The following is a 16,892-nucleotide window of genomic DNA, read 5'->3' on the forward strand; positions in this document are numbered from 1 at the left end:
AAGGTGTTTGCATGGTTTATAGTGCTGTGCTAGCCTGCTGCCTGTGTAATAGGCTGATTCTGGTATATTCCACCTGTGAGCTTAGCTAGTTCTCCTTGATTGCTTTCCTACTGCTATTTCCCCTTCCCAGTTTCATGGTAGTTGAACCCCCGAGGTACGCCATGCATTCACAGTGCTACATTGTCAACACTGCTGCTTATTTCCTATTTTTTTTTTTCTTTAGGGTTTAAAACCTGGTGCGCATCTCACAAACACATGTTTAGGCAATCTAAACAGCGCTGACACTCCCCCTTCCGTAGCTATGCTTAGCTAAGGCCAAACATGGGCCACAGGGCTCCAATCAGCTTTGAGCAACCATAACACCCCCCCTACTGAAGTCGTCCTCTTGTTCTGCCTACATGGTTCTCTGTTTCTACTCCTACATGGTTAGGTGCAGGCTGCTGGTTGGGAGAAATCTGTGATTCAGTACAAGTCCTCTCATTTGCATACCCCAGCGTGTAGCGTCATAGTTACAACTCTCAAGCACATTGTTTCCCCTTGACAACCGGTGCTCCCATGTCTTTTTACGTTCTGCCTGCCATTGAATATAATGGCAAAATGCAGATTTCTCTTGTAATGCAGTTTTTCCCTTTTTAATTTTCGGCACCCCCGTGTTTGTGCACCTCTGACCTCAGCTTAAACAGCCGAGATCGGCCAAAAAAAAAAAAAAAGGCTTATTTTTAGAAAAATTAAGCAGCTTTTAATGGCCTTACATTTGGCCATTGGCATATCTGTTCAACATAATACATGCTTTCCATGAGCTGTCATGTCACCGTTTTGTCAGATGCAGAAATGTATTCGGTTACTAAATGAATACATTTCTGGTCTGACACTGTTCCTGCACGGAGTCCAGGCAGCTTCTTGGATCACAAAATCACCTAATTTGCATGGGTTTTTCCAGCAGATGAGGTGATTTGCATCCCACACAGCTTTCTGTGCAGGAACAGTGTAGGGCTGCTCATGCGCGTGAAAACGGCACGTGCTTGGATCGCAAAGCGGCCATTTCCTTTGCAAGAGCGGTTACACTGTTCCTGCACGGAAAATCAAGCTTAATGAATCCCGGAGATAGTGTCTGACATTGTCAACGCATATATACTAATGACAGATTTAACAAACTAGCCGAGGTAAAACTTGTAATGAAAGGACTTGCAAATGGGAGCCCTTCCAGTGCTGGCCAAGACTGGGAAGGTAAACATATGCAGCATAGAAGACGTAAAAATTATTCGGACAAAAACTTAAGTACCAACTACTGATGGTATTAGCAACAAATAGTTAAAACAGTTAAATTAAACTTATTATAAAAGTGTAGAAGAGAGTACAGTAAATTCAGACTGGAAAAGCAAGCATTGTTTATTTAATTTAAAATATGAAAACAGTACAACTATCCTAGGAAGCCATATCAAGAAGAATAACTAAGCAAGGCTTTAGAAAAGTTGGTGGTATCACAAAGAATCCGTTCAATAAATAACCAAAACCAGGACTAGTGGACAACATGTGTACTGGAGTGCCTGGAAATTTTAAGCTTTAACAGCTTAGTGGCCATCCTGTTTCAGGATTTTAATCAAGCTTTTGGCATGGTCAGTCATGAATGCTTAAATTTGAGAAGCATTGGTATTAGAGTTCAGCTCAAATGTCACACAGGTGAATAACATCCAGATATGGAAAATTTCACAATAAAAAAATAAGATCACAAAGAGGAAATGTAGAACAGATTAATAAAGCAGAAGTTAAAAGCATAGAAGTTGAAGTTATGAAATCCTTGTGTAGTGAAGGATTTAGTGTACAAAGTCTAACACAGGCTACAACACAGCATGATGGAATGAGGAGTCCTCAAAGTAAGGAGAAACAGGAGGACCAGGAGACATCTGAAGTAGTATGGACATGGGAAAGAAAAAGAGATTTAATATGGTGCGATATTTATGCAAAGGAGAAAGCAAAACTAACCAATAGAAAAAAAGCAATACCAAAGATATTTGAAGAGAAATAACAGGCAAAGGCATCCGGACATGGAAAATTTTACAATAAAAAAAAATAAGAAAATAGAGGAAAAGTAGAAAAGAGGATTATTATGGAGAAGTTGAAAGAGAAACTGAGGATGTTATGTTGTCCTTTCTCGCCTTCATTCTTACAATGATGGGTTCAGAGCCGATTCTTGGCTTTGACTCGGCTGAATACATAGCTGAATGGCTCAAACCTGGCTCGTGGCAAGTAGGTATCCCACAATGCAGTGGTGTAATTCCCCAGATCTCGTTTGCTGCTTTACGAGGTTGGATGCGTTTATCTTGGCCATGACTAAGTTGTGAAAAATTTGTTATAATTTTTCTGTATACTGTTCTATTTTATGATAGATAGCTTAGTATTCAATCATATTTAAATCACTGTGCCTTTTATTGCACTATAGTTATGTAGTTATAGCATTATCCCCTTTGGCGTGGCTTTTGGCCGTCGCATAGTAGGCCTATCTGTTTACCTTGTTGTGGTTATTTCTGTCTGCCTAATTCTTAAGTAGCTCATTTAAGTTAGAGGGCTTTAGTTAGTTGTTGTCTTGTCTGGGAAATGGGGCCGTTTGAGTTAGAGGCCCTATTTTTTCCCTAGTTGTCTTGTCTCCTTCGTGTTTCCCATAATAGTTCCCAATAGTTCTAAAGTTCAATAGTTTAACAGTTCTATAGTTAAAACGTTCTTGTTGTTTTTTTGTCGTCTTATCTTTATTATGTCCAAAGACCCAAAAGAGAGGGAACATAACCCTTCGGGTTTTAAAAATTGCCAGAAGTGCTCACAAAAAATGTCCATCACTGATAGACATGTCATATGTGTTTATTGCCTTGGTGCAATTCATCTTCAAGAAGATTGTACTTTTTGTCATTCTTTCAGTGCAAGAGTACTTCAAGAAAGGAGAAACAAATTGATCATCAAAGGGCTCTTAAAGCCAACTTTTAAGGAAGCTATTCATAGTTCTTCTTCCTCCTCCTCTTCTTCTTCTTCCAAAAAGGAAAAATCCCCGAGGAGACAATCACCTGCAACATCGGCTCAGTCGGAGATGCCAGTCAAGCTTCTAAAAATCTCTAAGGCCACTACTTCCTCGGCTCCACAATCCTCGGAGCCATCAGAGGTCATACGAATTGACAAGCCTGGTTCTTTGGTCCAAAGTCCTTGGAGCTGCAAGATACCTCTTCTCTGAGCTTGTCCATGGATATTTCACCAGCTTCTCTGACACTGAGATCTCCAATTCTGCACAGGTCTCGCTCTCCATCCCTATCATCCAGGTCCACCAGGAGCTTATCGGACAATGACGTGGAATGGGTGGTGTGCAGACTCTTGTAGTCGCCAGCGCTCACTAAATTATTCTAGGGTTCGATCCATTTGGTGTCAGAGCCTACTGTACCAATTGCACCCTCTGTTCCTCCTCTGAGACAAGCTGGACCTTCAGAGCCAGAGTGCTTGGTACCACTTGCTGGGGATCTGTCAATTCTGAGACCCCCTTTAGTGTTCACAGAGCAGACTTCTGCTCTGACTCTCTTGGTGCCATCCAGAGAGTCTGGGAGCCGAGGTTCCCCAGCAGGCCCCAATTTTCAGTGCCAAGCCTCCCCCTTGGATCATCGGCCTGGGTTAGCTTGGCTCCTACATCGGCCTGAGGTCCGATCTCATTTGTTCTGGTGCCTTCCTCTCTCTCCTCTGAGCCAAGGGACTCTTGGGAGCTGGCAGGATCTGCCTTTGAGCTGATGAGGTGTGTGTTGTCTTACTCATTCAGTGCCAGAAAAGGATACTAGCACTCGTCCTCCTAAGGCACTGGCTACTGTCTCAGCACCACCCATTCCACAGGACAGCAGAGATACAAAGCCTCAGGATCCCCCATTGTGTGAACCCCTCTCTTCCGAGGCCTCCTCAGAATATCCTTGTGAAGAGCCACCTTGGAAGAGAACTTGCAAGAGGAAGCACTTAGACTCCCCAGATGAGTCCGTCACTTCAGACATGGACTGTGATTAGTTGGAAGGGTCCCCATGGTCATCCTCTGATGATACCTCATTTGCAGATATTCTGGAGATCCTGAAACAAAGAGGCAGCTGGCAGGCCACCACACCTTGTGATGAGGAGTCAGTGTACCTGAAGGCTTTTAGATCTCAACCTTCAGACTTCTGGGTGTCTCTGCCTTTCGATGAGCTAATGGACCTGGTCAGTTGAAAGGCATGGGAGTCACCTGACACAATGGAACCAGTCTCTCAGAGGCCCAACAAATTCTTTCCAGCTCCTTCGGAATAGGATTTTCTCACTAAGGGGTTACCTGTAGATGCTATGGTGGTGGCAGCAGCCACCAAGAAGGAACTTTCAGAGACTTCCTCATCTGTTCATCCTCTGAGTAAAGACTCGCAAATGATGGACAGATACAGGAAGTGTCTCTTTTCATCAGCGACTTTTTCACTCCGATCGCTGAACTATCTATCCCACTTTACAAGGTTTCAAAGAGATCTCCTGAAAGAGCTAGGAGATACTCTACAAGGTACATTAGCTGTGGTGGTGAATGAGAAGGCCTCCTCCCAGCTGTCCACCTTAAATTCCATCATCAACTCCTCCAAGATGCTGATATCCCATGCAGCAGATGGAGCGAGTAGGGTAGCGGGTTCCGGAGTTTCCCTTAGGAGACGCTTTTTGCCACACCCTTTAAGTCTACTTTTACTAACGCCCCTTTTGATGGTTCCTCACTCTTTGGACCCAAAGTAAAAGATAATCTAAACGTTGCGAGCAGGAAGGAAAAACTCTCTCTGCCATTGGATTATTTTTTTCTGTACCTTCAAGACCTTATTCTAAAGGCCAGAAGAGTGGGAAAATGTGGTTCAAAAGATCCCAGAAAGTTTTCCAAGATGGATGGGGTGATTCCATCCTCAGGGGCAGAGGGGAAGACAATAACCATAGATGCTGCCCCAGAGGTAGAGTGGGCCCACAGAACCAGGGTGACCATGATTCCTTTTGCGGACACCCTTATCAGCTCTCCTGAAAGGAAGCCCAACTGCTCTAATGTGGAGGCAGTTGGCAGATGTTTATCCATGTACCCAGAAACCTGGCAAACTATCACAAGAGACAAATGGGTACTAAAAATATCCAGAGGATACTCCATTCCGTTTTTCAATCCAGTTCCACAGACCAGAACAATCCCAGATATTCCACCCAATCTAAGGGAGCAAGCAACTATAGAGATTCAAAAGTTGCTGCACAAAACAAGTCCCTGCAGACCAAATAGGATTTGGAACTTACTCAAGATTCTTTTTGGTGCCAAAAAGAACAGGGGACTTGAGACCCATATTAGACCTAAGCAAATTAAACAAATCTGTCAAGAAGTCAAAGTTCTTAATAGTGACACTGCAGTCTATACTTCCCTTTTTAGGGAAAGATGATTGGATGTGCTTGATAGACCTTCAAGATGCTTACTACCACATAAACATGGACAGGACATCGAGAAGGTACTTAAGCTTCCAGCTGAGAGCCAGTCATTACCAATTCAGAGCTCTACCCTATGGTCTAACTACAGCCCCCAGAGTGTTCACATAATGCATGGCAGTAGTCACAGCTCACCTGAGGTGTCCAGGATTTCGAGCGTTTCCCTATCTAGACGACTGGCTCCTATCTGCCACCACCAAGCATCTACTCCAACAAACCAGGGATCTAACTTTGGAGATTTGTAATCAGCTGGGTATTACAGTCAACTTTCAAAAATCTGCCTTGTTGCCCTGTCAACATATTACATTTATAGGTGCAAATCTGGATACTGCCTCTATGGTATCACGTCTTCCAACAGAAAGAGTTGTAGCACTCAGACAGCAGATACTTTATCTCCTTCCCAAGACCAAAGTGAAAACAAAGATAATTCTAATATTACTAGGAACAATGGCTTCCACAGTAACACTGGTCCCTCTTGCCAGAATGCACATGAAGATCCTTCAATGGCTGTTGTTCTCGCAATGGTCACTTCAAGAGCTTCTGATGTCTCACCTAATCAGAATAATGGAATTGTGCAAGAACGACTTAAGATGGTGGATACACTCCACTCATGTGACCGTAGGGGGACCCTTTGTTCCACAACAGCCCATAGCTACAGTGACCACGGCCACTTCCCAGATAAGGTAGGGGGGCATTATCTGGGAAGAACAGTCCAAAGTACATGGCAAGAACATGAGGCTCACTTGCATATAAATGTCCTAGAGATGACATCAATGCTTCTTGCATTGCAAGCAATTCATGACTCTCTCCCTATAGGGACAATTGCGATACATTCAGACAATATGTCTGTGGTTTGGTTCATAAGCAAGGGGGAAGCAGATCTTACCCCCTTTGTCGAGAGGCCCTGAGAGTTTGGCAATAGGCAGTTTCTTCCCAGTGCTTTCTAATAGCAATGCACATTCCGGGGAAGTTCAACGTTATAGCGGACAAAGCTGAGCAGGGCAATTTTAATGCCTCATGAGTGGTCTTTCAATCAGAATGTAGCGGAAATGATTTTCTGAACAGGATTCTGCCTTGCTGCAGTCTTTTTGCCACTTCCATGAATACCAAGTGCAGCAACTACTTTACCCTAATCCCCCCTCTGGGGAAGACACCGAAAGATACATTTGCTCACAATTGACCCACTCGGGAAGCAGGATAATTCTCATTGCTGCTTACTGGCCTCGCCAAGTTTGGTTCCCCTTCCTTTGGCCTCATCTTCAGGAGAAGCCTTGGACTCTGGACCCAGTTCCAGACCTGCTGACACATATGTCAGGGGTGCTTCATCCTTCTCTCCACACCCTAAAATTGACAGCTTGGCTGCTCCACTTCCCAACTTAGTCAGACTTCACAATTTCACTCCCACAGTTAAACGTATCTTAATGTCATCTCATAAAGCTTCCACTAGAAAGCTGTATTCTAGCAAATGGAAAAGGTTTTCCTTTTGGGCTCAAAACAGGAACATTGATCCCTTTTCTGCACCCGTCCTTTCTATTTTGGAATTTTTGGCGGAACTCTTCTAGCAAGGTTCAGCTGCAGCAACCATCAGGGTTCAACTCGCTGCAATATCTAATTTCCACATTGGTGATTCTATCTCTAATTTAATGTCACACAGGTTGTGTAGAGCCTTCTTGAAAGGTGTCTCCTTATTAAGACCTCCCTTTAAGGAACCCCTTTCTTCTTGGGATTTAAATTTTGTTCCGTCTCAAATGACGTTACCACCTTTTGAGCCCTCATCTTCTTCACACCTCAAGTTCCTTTCCTTTCCTGGAAGACCTGGTTTCTGGTGGCTATAACATTTGCTAGAAGAGTATCAGAGTTGCAAGCTCTTTCTATTAAACCACCATATTTGATTTTTCATAAGGATAGGGTATCCTTGTGAACTAATCCATCTTTCTTACCCAAAGTCTCTTCTCCAAATAACATAAATCAATCTATAGAGCTTCCAGCATTCTTTCCTAATCATAGCGACAAGGCAGAATACAAAGTACATCAGCTAGACGTGCATAGGCAACTCCAATTCTATTTGCATAGGACCAAAGATTTTAGAAAATCTGACCAATTATTTGTATCCTTCTCTGATGCAAAAAAGGGTGGCTCAGTTTCCAAAACTACTGTTTCTAATTGGCTGTCTAACTGTATTACATTCATCTATACCACAAATCACAGAGATTTACCTTTCAAAGTGAAGGCTCATTCCACTAGAGAAATGGCTACATCATCTGCCTTTCAAGCCAGAATTCCTATGGATATTTGTGCAGCAGCTACATGGACCATTCCTCATACCTCATACTTTTATGACACATTACAAAGTGGATTTGGCCTCCAGGGACAGGGCCTCCTTTGTTTCCACGGTGCTTTAAGTTTTACTCTCGTGAACCCCCCCCCCCAGGGAAAAGGTGCTAGGGATGCTGTCCCATCATTGTAAGAATGAACGGCGAGATGGACAACAAACATGGAGCACTATGGTAAGTACATAACTTCTTTTTATGGATTACCTGCAAAGTGAAGGATTTAGTGCAGAAAAACTAACTCGGATAACATCACAGCAGGACAGAGCAATGGATCCTCAAATTAAGGAAAAACCAGTGGAGCTATAAATATCTAATCAGTTGCCCTACACAGATACTGGAGCCTTTCATAGGAAGCCGGTACAAATGTTCAGTTGGAGTTGCACAGCAAGGGAAGGAACAGGAAACTGTGGCAACTCTGACTCAGACAATGCTGTGGAGTGATAGGCCAGTGAGATCCCATATGAGAGTAATTGATGAGACAGGATGAAACTGAAAGTAATGTGCCACAGGAAGATGCTTTGGAACTTTCTATAGAATGCCTGCAGGAAATCGAGAAAAAAGAATGTTCCCGCAGTTTAGAAGAAAATGATCCAGGAGAGAAGAGTTGCTTGATTTCATAGAGATGGACATATTGTAAGATTAATGAAAGAAATAGACTGCAGAAAGTTAATAAATCCCCAAAAGTTAGAAGTTTGATAAAACAAATTAATACAGCAACTGAGATTGGTCATAGAGATACTGGAGCCTTTCATAGGAATCATCTGCCTTCTCTCCGACTTCAACTACCCAAACATAGACTGGGAGCGTTACTCATGCCTCAGCACCTTAGCCCAAAGGTTCCTGGAATTTATAAACTCAAATGCTATGGAACAACTAGTCACCACTCCCACAAGAGAGGAAAACATACTAGACCTGATCATTACCAACATGGGGGCTCTGTGCTCCATACCAGAAGTATATCCCTCATTGGTAAGATCAGACCATAAATTAATTTAATTGGATATCCACATCCCGACCCCACGCCCAGCCCAGAAAACCACAGTGAAAAACGTCTCAAAAGTGAACTTCACACTTCTCAAAACCGAAGTGGAATCCTTCAAGGCCCCATGACCAGTGGAAACTACGGCCCAAACTGCAGAATCCTATATAAACGCATTCTACGGACATCTCCAGGAAAGCATGGATCATGCTATCCCAAACAAAATCAAGACCCAATCATCCAAAGGCAGGCGTCCAGTCTGGTGGACCCCAGCCATAAATAAATTGTACAACAGAAGGAGGAAGCTACTATATGATAGAGCAAAATCCCTAAAAGGGAAGGCATCTCTGATCAGTACTAGCAAAAAATTATGATCCCTCATAAAGTCCTCCAAGGCCAGCTTCAAGAGAAAAATTGCACAGGACACTAAAGACAATCATAAGGCTTTTTTCACTTATGTTAGGAACCTGGGATGCAAATCCCAGACTTGTTCTGAGTTGATTCTAAACGACAAAAAATACACTGAACACACAGACATCGCCAATATCCTGGCAGACAGGTTCAGTGCAAACTTCTCCACCCCCTCCCCCCAAAAGAGCAAGTATCTATCCCGGCAAAGTGCAGCCTCCCAAACATCTCTGATGCTCATGTGAAGGCCACCCTCTCCAAAGCAAAAAACCCTGCTTCCATGGGACCAGATGGCATCCCGGGTTGCGTCCTACATGAACTCCAAGAAGAACTAATCCCTCAAGTAAAACTGCTGTACAATCTCAGCCTCACTACAGGATATGTGCCCAAAGAATGGCATACAGCAACAGTGGTCCCACTCCAGAAAGGTGGCGCCTCTACGTACCCTGGAAACTATCGCCCCATAAGCCTGACTAGCCTAGTCTGCAAGGCTATGGAGAGGGTCATCATAGAACTCATAAACAAAGACATTGGGGACCTACAGACACTAGATCCTAGCCAATTTGGCTTCGTCAAGGGCAGATCCTGCCTTTTGAACCTGGTTGACTTCTTCGAAACAGACACCAAGGCCATAGATGAAGGGAAGGTAGTCCACACAGCCTATCTGGACCTCGCAAAGGCATTTGACACACTGCCCCACTCGGGCATCATAGATAAACTATCCAGCCTAAATATAAACCCCTATGTCACAAGATGGGTTGCAAACTGGCTCAAAGACAGAACCCATAGAGTCAGAGCTGCTGGAGCCATGTCAGACTCGAAACCGGTCACAAGTGGCATCCCACAAGGTTTTGTCCTGGGACCTCTCTTGTTCGGTATTTACTTTTCTGAGGTACAGGCCAGTGTGAGAGGACTATGACTCACCAAGTTCGCAGATGACTGCAAACTGGGCGCCATAATCGACTCTCCAGCTGACACAAACATCCTTCAAAAAGGTCTCGCAGAGATGGATAACTGGTGCCAGAGCTATGGTCTAAAGCTAAATGCCAAAAAGTGTATAGTCATACCCTTTGGCAAAAACAATGTGCCCACAAATTACCACATAGGTGGTAACCCATTAAGTACAGAGAAAGTAATTAGGGATCTGGGGACCCAAGTTGATAGCAATCTCTCCTTTGACAACCACATTGCCAAAGTGGTTAGAAAGACCTTCTACATAGCCCACCTCATCATGAAAGGATTCACATCTAGATCAAGAGAGGTAATCATGTCCCTTTATTCATCCCTCATCAGGCCCATCATAGAATACAATGCCCCCTTTGGGATGTACCTTACCCGACACCTGCCTCAATTAGAAAGACCCCAAAAGTACCTCACCAGGAGGATCAAGGGACTCAAAACAGATGCCATATGCTGCTTGGTTAAAAAAACTCCAGCTCTACTCAGTTGCATACCGCCTACTTCGAGGCGATCTATGCCTGACATATAAAGCTATGTCCAACCCAGAATTAATGGACATGCTCCACCTCAGTAAATCTAAATCCCTTAGAGCCATGCACTCAAGGGACTTGAACCTCAGCACAGAAATTAATAGAACATGCTGGAGGGACAGATTCATAACCCAGAGGCTCCCTTCACTCTGGAATAGAATTCCAATTCATGTTAGGCAGAGCACCTCACTGACTCTCTTCAAGAAGAATCTTGATGAGTGGATGGGGGATCGTAGGTTTGTCCCAGGGATTACTTCCGTGTCACTATTAGACAGAGGCACAGTAAACTAAATTTTAAAAAGGGCACAGTATACTCAAATCAAGGGTGGTGTAAGCCAAACACGATCAGGCTAGGCTTATAAATGCCCCAGGGCAGATAGCCTAGTATGAACCTATGTGATATAATGATGAAATATATGAGTCCTGCCTCTGGATAATCTGGCCAAATCTGTACAGCTGAGAGGTATGCACAGAGCAGCATATGGTCATTCAGTTGTTAAAAATGCACAAGAAGGAGACTCCCAGCTAGCATAGCACCAAGGTGCTGGACCATTTACACAGACCCATCACTCAATTCTCTGTAGCCACCCCTCCACAATGGCAGGATTGTGTCACAATGTCTAGTTTTTGCCTCACAATATTTGTCACTGCTTCATTGCTCTTGTATTTCCCTGGTAAACAACTGTGAGCAAACAGTGATATCTGTCAGTAGTTGATGATACAATACATTACACTGTAAAGCAGTACATATGTCCAAAAATCCATGCTAAAACAGAGCATGTTACACAAGCAACACAGACAGTAATAGGAAACTTAGTTACATACAGTATCCCCCCATGTTTGGACCAATTGTGTCTCAATATTGGCAACCTATCTACATATATCCTGCAGAAATAGCTTGCTAGGTGTAGCTGTAGCACGTACAACCCTGGACTGGATTACAACTCTCCCTGGAATGGATTCCCACAAGCAATATAGAAAGTCATACTGGGCATGCTCCTACACTAGAGAATGGATCCCTACACACAATACAGTCAAACTGGGCATGCTCATACACTTAGAGAATGGATTCCCCACACTCAGTATAGAAGGTCATACTGGGCATGCTCCTACACTAAGAGAAATAAAGCCCATGTCTGACACCACAATGGACCATAGATATCTGTTATCTGCAGATGTCTGCACACACAGCAAAATGTAAACTGTTTGGTCTTTACAGACACATTGGACAGGAAAATCCACAGCCAGCTGTAGGTGGCAGGTATGTTGTAAATCTCCACCTGTTTTGTGTGATGCATGCACACATATCTAAGGCCAATATACTACAATAATTCAAACATACACATGGGGAAGAGGGAGACAGTGAGAGAAAGAGTACCATTATGAAGCCTTTCCCACCCAGTACACATCCCATAGCATCACTCTACACTATCTGCTGATGTATGGCACCCTAGATGGTACCTTTGGACAAGCCTCAGATCTGTAAGCTCAATAGCAAGTGTGATAAATGCATAACTTACTAAAGCAAATAAGTAGAACGGTAGGGTTTTGAATCTCGATCTTGGCTACTGTGTGTGTTTGTGTGTGTGTGTGTGTGTCTGTGTGTAGGAATTACTGTTTTACTCCATCCCCACCCAGTACACATCCCATTACTCAATATCAGAACATGTGCCCCAGTCTGTCACTGTACAAATTCCTTTTGTTAGCCCTCAGCCCTATAGGCTCTGTTGTGCTTGTGATAACTGTATTAATGTAGCATGTCTGTTTGTGTGTGTGTGTGTTTATAGGTGAATGATTTTGAGGCCATTCCCACTCACTCCATTTCACATTGCCCTCTTTTATCATTGCTGATGTCACTTACTGTTAAAGATAACTTTGGACAGCTCTCAAATATATAAGCTTCGTGGCAGTAAGAGAACATACCACTGCACCGTCTGAGCTGTATGAATTGATTTGCTTTTTCTAACATATCATGCAATAGAGGCATACAACAATAGTGAGAAAGCTCTGTGAAAACAATCATGTGTTGTATATAAACATATACATATATATCTATACCTATCTCATAATTAGTAAACTAGTTAGGTAGGAGTTCTAATCTCAGTCCTGGCAATTGTAAAAGTTTGTGTGAGAGTGTCTGTAGTTGTAGAAACATGATTTTGGGGCCATTGGCACATAATGCACTTCCCTTTTCCATCCTTTATCATTGCTGCTGATGTCACTCACCTTTAAAGATACCTTTGGACAGCTCTCAAATATGTAAGCTTTGTGGTGCGTCTGATTAATGTGTAATACTATAGTGCAGTAAACTAGTTAGGTAGGAGTTCTAATCTTGGTCCTGGCAAATGTAAAAGTATGTTTGTGTGTGTGTAAGCAAATCAATTCATACAGCTCAGACGGTGCAGTGGTATGTTCTCTTACTGTAGTGTACAGTGTCCTGGGTTCAAGACTTAGGACTGACACTCCATTAATGTTAAGTAACCAGACTGCATGATATGTTGGGAAAAACATCATAAAATTCTACAGCTTGAATGGCTTAGTGGTTAAGTGCTTTGACTGTGGTGTGCGGGCTCCTGGGTTAAAGAGTTGGGACTGACATTTATTTTCCATTAATGTTTAATAACCAGAGTGCATGATATGTTAGGGAAAACATCATAATATTCTACATCTCAAATGGCTTAGTGGTTAAGTATTTTGAATATGGTGTATGGGGTCCTGGGTTCAATACCTGCAAGGGATGTTTATTTTGTTGCTACACTTTATTGCAGAGGGGGAATAAAATGAAAAAAAAAAAATATGTGTTTTGACTATTTTACTACAGGTATGGACATTGCTTTCTGCACCATTATCTGTGTGGGGGCTGTGTAAACATTAATAACATGGGCTTTGCATTACCTTATACTTGCACACATTCTAAGGAAAGCATATAATGATGGGGGAACAAATAGGGACAGATTGTAAATATTGCTCTTTCATACTTGGGAATGTATCATTTGTGCTTTATTTTTGTTTGTTTTTTATCCATGGACAGTAACAGTAGTACTGTCACACCTGCCTGGCCCACATAATCAGAGAGTTTAACCATGTCTCCTGTCATGTAGTCCAGGGAGGTGTGCCACAGGTCATTCACACCCACATGGATACATAGTGATACTCGTAGTTGTTGTGGAGTGCCATGACTGGGCTGTATCATGTGTTGGATGCTGGCATGTGATAGATATTTGGCTGCTACCTGCTCCATATTCAACCTAGGGGGATATGTGCATGCCTCAGTAGTCAGCTTCCCATGAGCACTGTATTGTGCAAGGTGGTTAACCTTAGGAGCTTAGGTTGAGGAGCACACTGTGTAGGTTAAATGTGTTCCTTGGCATGTGCCATGTCGTGGTGTTTGACTGGGTGTCTGTCTTGCTGGTCTGTGCTGTTTGGGTAAATGTCCATTGAGTGCCTCTTTGAAGGAGGGTGTGTGGCTCTTCAGTGTATGTCATAGTTGTCAAAGTGGGTGTCATGGTGAGCTATGTGTTCCACTTGATGTGGTGCAGGTGTAGATCTTATCCTTTTGACTTGCTAGTCCAATCTTTGCTGGAGAGTGCATATGTCCGCAATGGGTGATATACAGGTAACTCCCACAGGTCTGAGTGTTTGGAGTTTAAAGGGGAAGGTTGTCTGTGTAAATAAGGTAGTTGCAACAGTGCCTGAGAATGGACAAGTGCACCAGGATAATGGGTGACCGCACAGAAAACTGCCCTGCAGTCATGCCGGGAGGGGTGGACATAACTGGTAAGTACTGTGGCAACTTCTGTGATGAATGAGTACTGGTGAAGGCTCCCAGCTGTGCACACATATTGATACATTACCCTGGTGAAGTGCCAAGCCATAATGCCATTTGAAGTGCAAGGCAGAAAGAACTAGGATGATGTAAGGGTGGAACAGAAGGCAGACTTACTGCCACCTGTAATAATTTACCTCAGCTGTGCAGTTATCAGCAGGTTTGGCCATGTGGAAGTTCAATAAGCTTTATAGTGCATGCAGTAACTATGAAACACTATAATGGATATAACTAGATAGGCAGGAGTTCTAATCCCAATACTGGCAAGTAAGTGTGTGTGTGTGTGTGTGTGTGTGTGTATCATGTACTGTGCGAGTTATACCATTTTGATTTGTGTACCACCCTGTAATTGTCCTATCATCCTACTTTACTAGGCCTGCTAATGTCATTCACCTTAGAAGTTACTTGGAATGAAAAAAACTCATGTACGCTGTGTGGTGCATCTGTTAACTGCTAACACTGTTGTAGAAATAACTAGACAGGTAGGGATTCTATTCTCAGTACTTGCAACTGTGTGTGTGTGTGTGTGTGTGTGTGTGTGTGTGTGTGTGTTCCTTTGCCCAAAGATCATATCCTGTTAGGCTGATAGCATTTTGATTGATGTACCATCCATGCCTGTTTACCACCTCCCTGTGGAATTACCTTATATAGCATGGTAATGGCATCTACCTCACATGCAGCATGTTAAACCATTGTGCAGGCCATTCAAGTACTCTCTACAGATGTCTATGGGATATTTAGATGTTTAGGTTCATAGGTGTGTACTAGGCTAATGACCCTGGAGCCTTTACAAGCCTAGCCAGAGGATTACCCTGTCATTGGGCCACCTGACATTATTTCCCAGTGCCTCTGTGGAGTAGAGCCACTGCAGTGATCCCTGGGGTGAATTCTCTATTTCCCATACATTCATCAAGATTCCTCTTGAAGAGGACCAGTGAGGTGCTCTGCTTGACATGTATGGGATGTCTAGTCCGTAGCAAGGGCAGTCTCTGGGTTATGCACCCATCCCTCTAGCATGTTCTGTTGATTGTGGTAATGAGGTTGAGGTCTCTGGAGCATGTGGTGTGGAGGGATTGGGATATCCTTGGATGTAGCATTTCTAACAGAGCTGGGTCAGACATGGCTTTGTAGGGCAAGCAGAGATTGCCTCTAAGTAGACGATATGAGACAGAGAATAGTTGGGAGTGTTTTGAGTCTGTCCATATAGGACAACTGTTTCAGGCCTAGGATCATCTTTGTGAGGTACGTTTGTGGCCTCTGCAGTTGCAGGTGTACATTGAGGGTACATGCCAAATGGGGTATTGTACCAGATGATTGGCCTAAAGAGGGAAGGGTAGGGGGAGACAATGACCTTCCTGAATGCAAAACCATTAGTAATTAGATGTTCCACATAGGACTGTCTGCCCACAGTGCCAATGTGGTGGTCAAAACCTGTGTTCACAGATCTCTTATAATGCCTTCTGTGTTCAGTGGACTAACATCAATGTAGTGATTTATGGGAACTGAGTTGTGCACAAAGGGGATGCTGACACATATTTGGCCATTGAACTTCAGGCTGTGCTTCTGACAACATACGTTGGTCTCAGTGAGGCCTTTCAGCTGGATGTCAACATTACTTGAGTAGTTAATAATAGCTCCCAACATGCAATCATCTGCAAACTTTGTCAACCAGAGTATCCTTGTGATGGCCTGCACTTCAGAGTAGTTGATACCAAACAGGGGAGGACCCAGGACCAAACACTATGGGAGCCCACTCATGACTGGATGCCAGTCTGACTTGGAGTCAGCTACTTTCGCACCATGGGTCTATCTGTGAGCCAGTTTGCAACCCACCTAGTGATATAGGGGTTGATGCCTACCTTAGTGGGTTTTCTATGATTCCAGAGTGGGGAATGGTGTCAAAGGCCTTGGCCAGATCAGGGTAGGCAATCAGGGTAGGCTGTATGACCACTTTGACATCATCCACAGCTCGGGAGACTGACTCAAAGAAGTAGACTAGGTTGAGCAGACATGATCTACCCTCCAGAAAACCAAACTATGTGGGATCCAGACTTTGGAGGTCCCCTATATCCTTGTTTAGTAGGTCCATGATGCTGTGTTCCATAGCTTTGCATATCAGACTCATCAGGCTAATGGAGTGATAGTTCCCAGGGTCTGTAGTTGCTCCTACTTTGTGGAGAGGGATGAGTGTTGCAGTGCACCATTTGGTAGGGACAAAGCCTGAGGTGAGGCTGTGAATAAACAGGGCACACAGGTGTGGAGCCATGTCATTCTGTAGTTCATGTACAACACAGCCAGGGATATTTTCAGGTCCCATTAAAGATGTATTCCTGGCCTTGGACAGTGCTATTTTAACCTGTGCAGCAGTAATGCTGGGTGTCTGGCAA

General features: G+C 43.6%; 1 protein-coding gene across 1 annotated transcript in view; it reads left to right on the forward strand.

Annotated features, from left to right (window-relative positions):
- The window catches only part of CGNL1 (cingulin like 1), a 1,082,391-nt gene that overhangs the window by 373,933 nt on the left and 691,566 nt on the right, over window positions 1-16,892 (forward strand). The window lies entirely within an intron of this gene.

This window comes from Protopterus annectens, chromosome 7.part1, assembly GCF_019279795.1.
Source record: "Protopterus annectens isolate FY-2018-M chromosome 7.part1, PAN1.0, whole genome shotgun sequence".
NCBI classification, from domain to species: Eukaryota; Metazoa; Chordata; order Ceratodontiformes; family Protopteridae; genus Protopterus; species Protopterus annectens.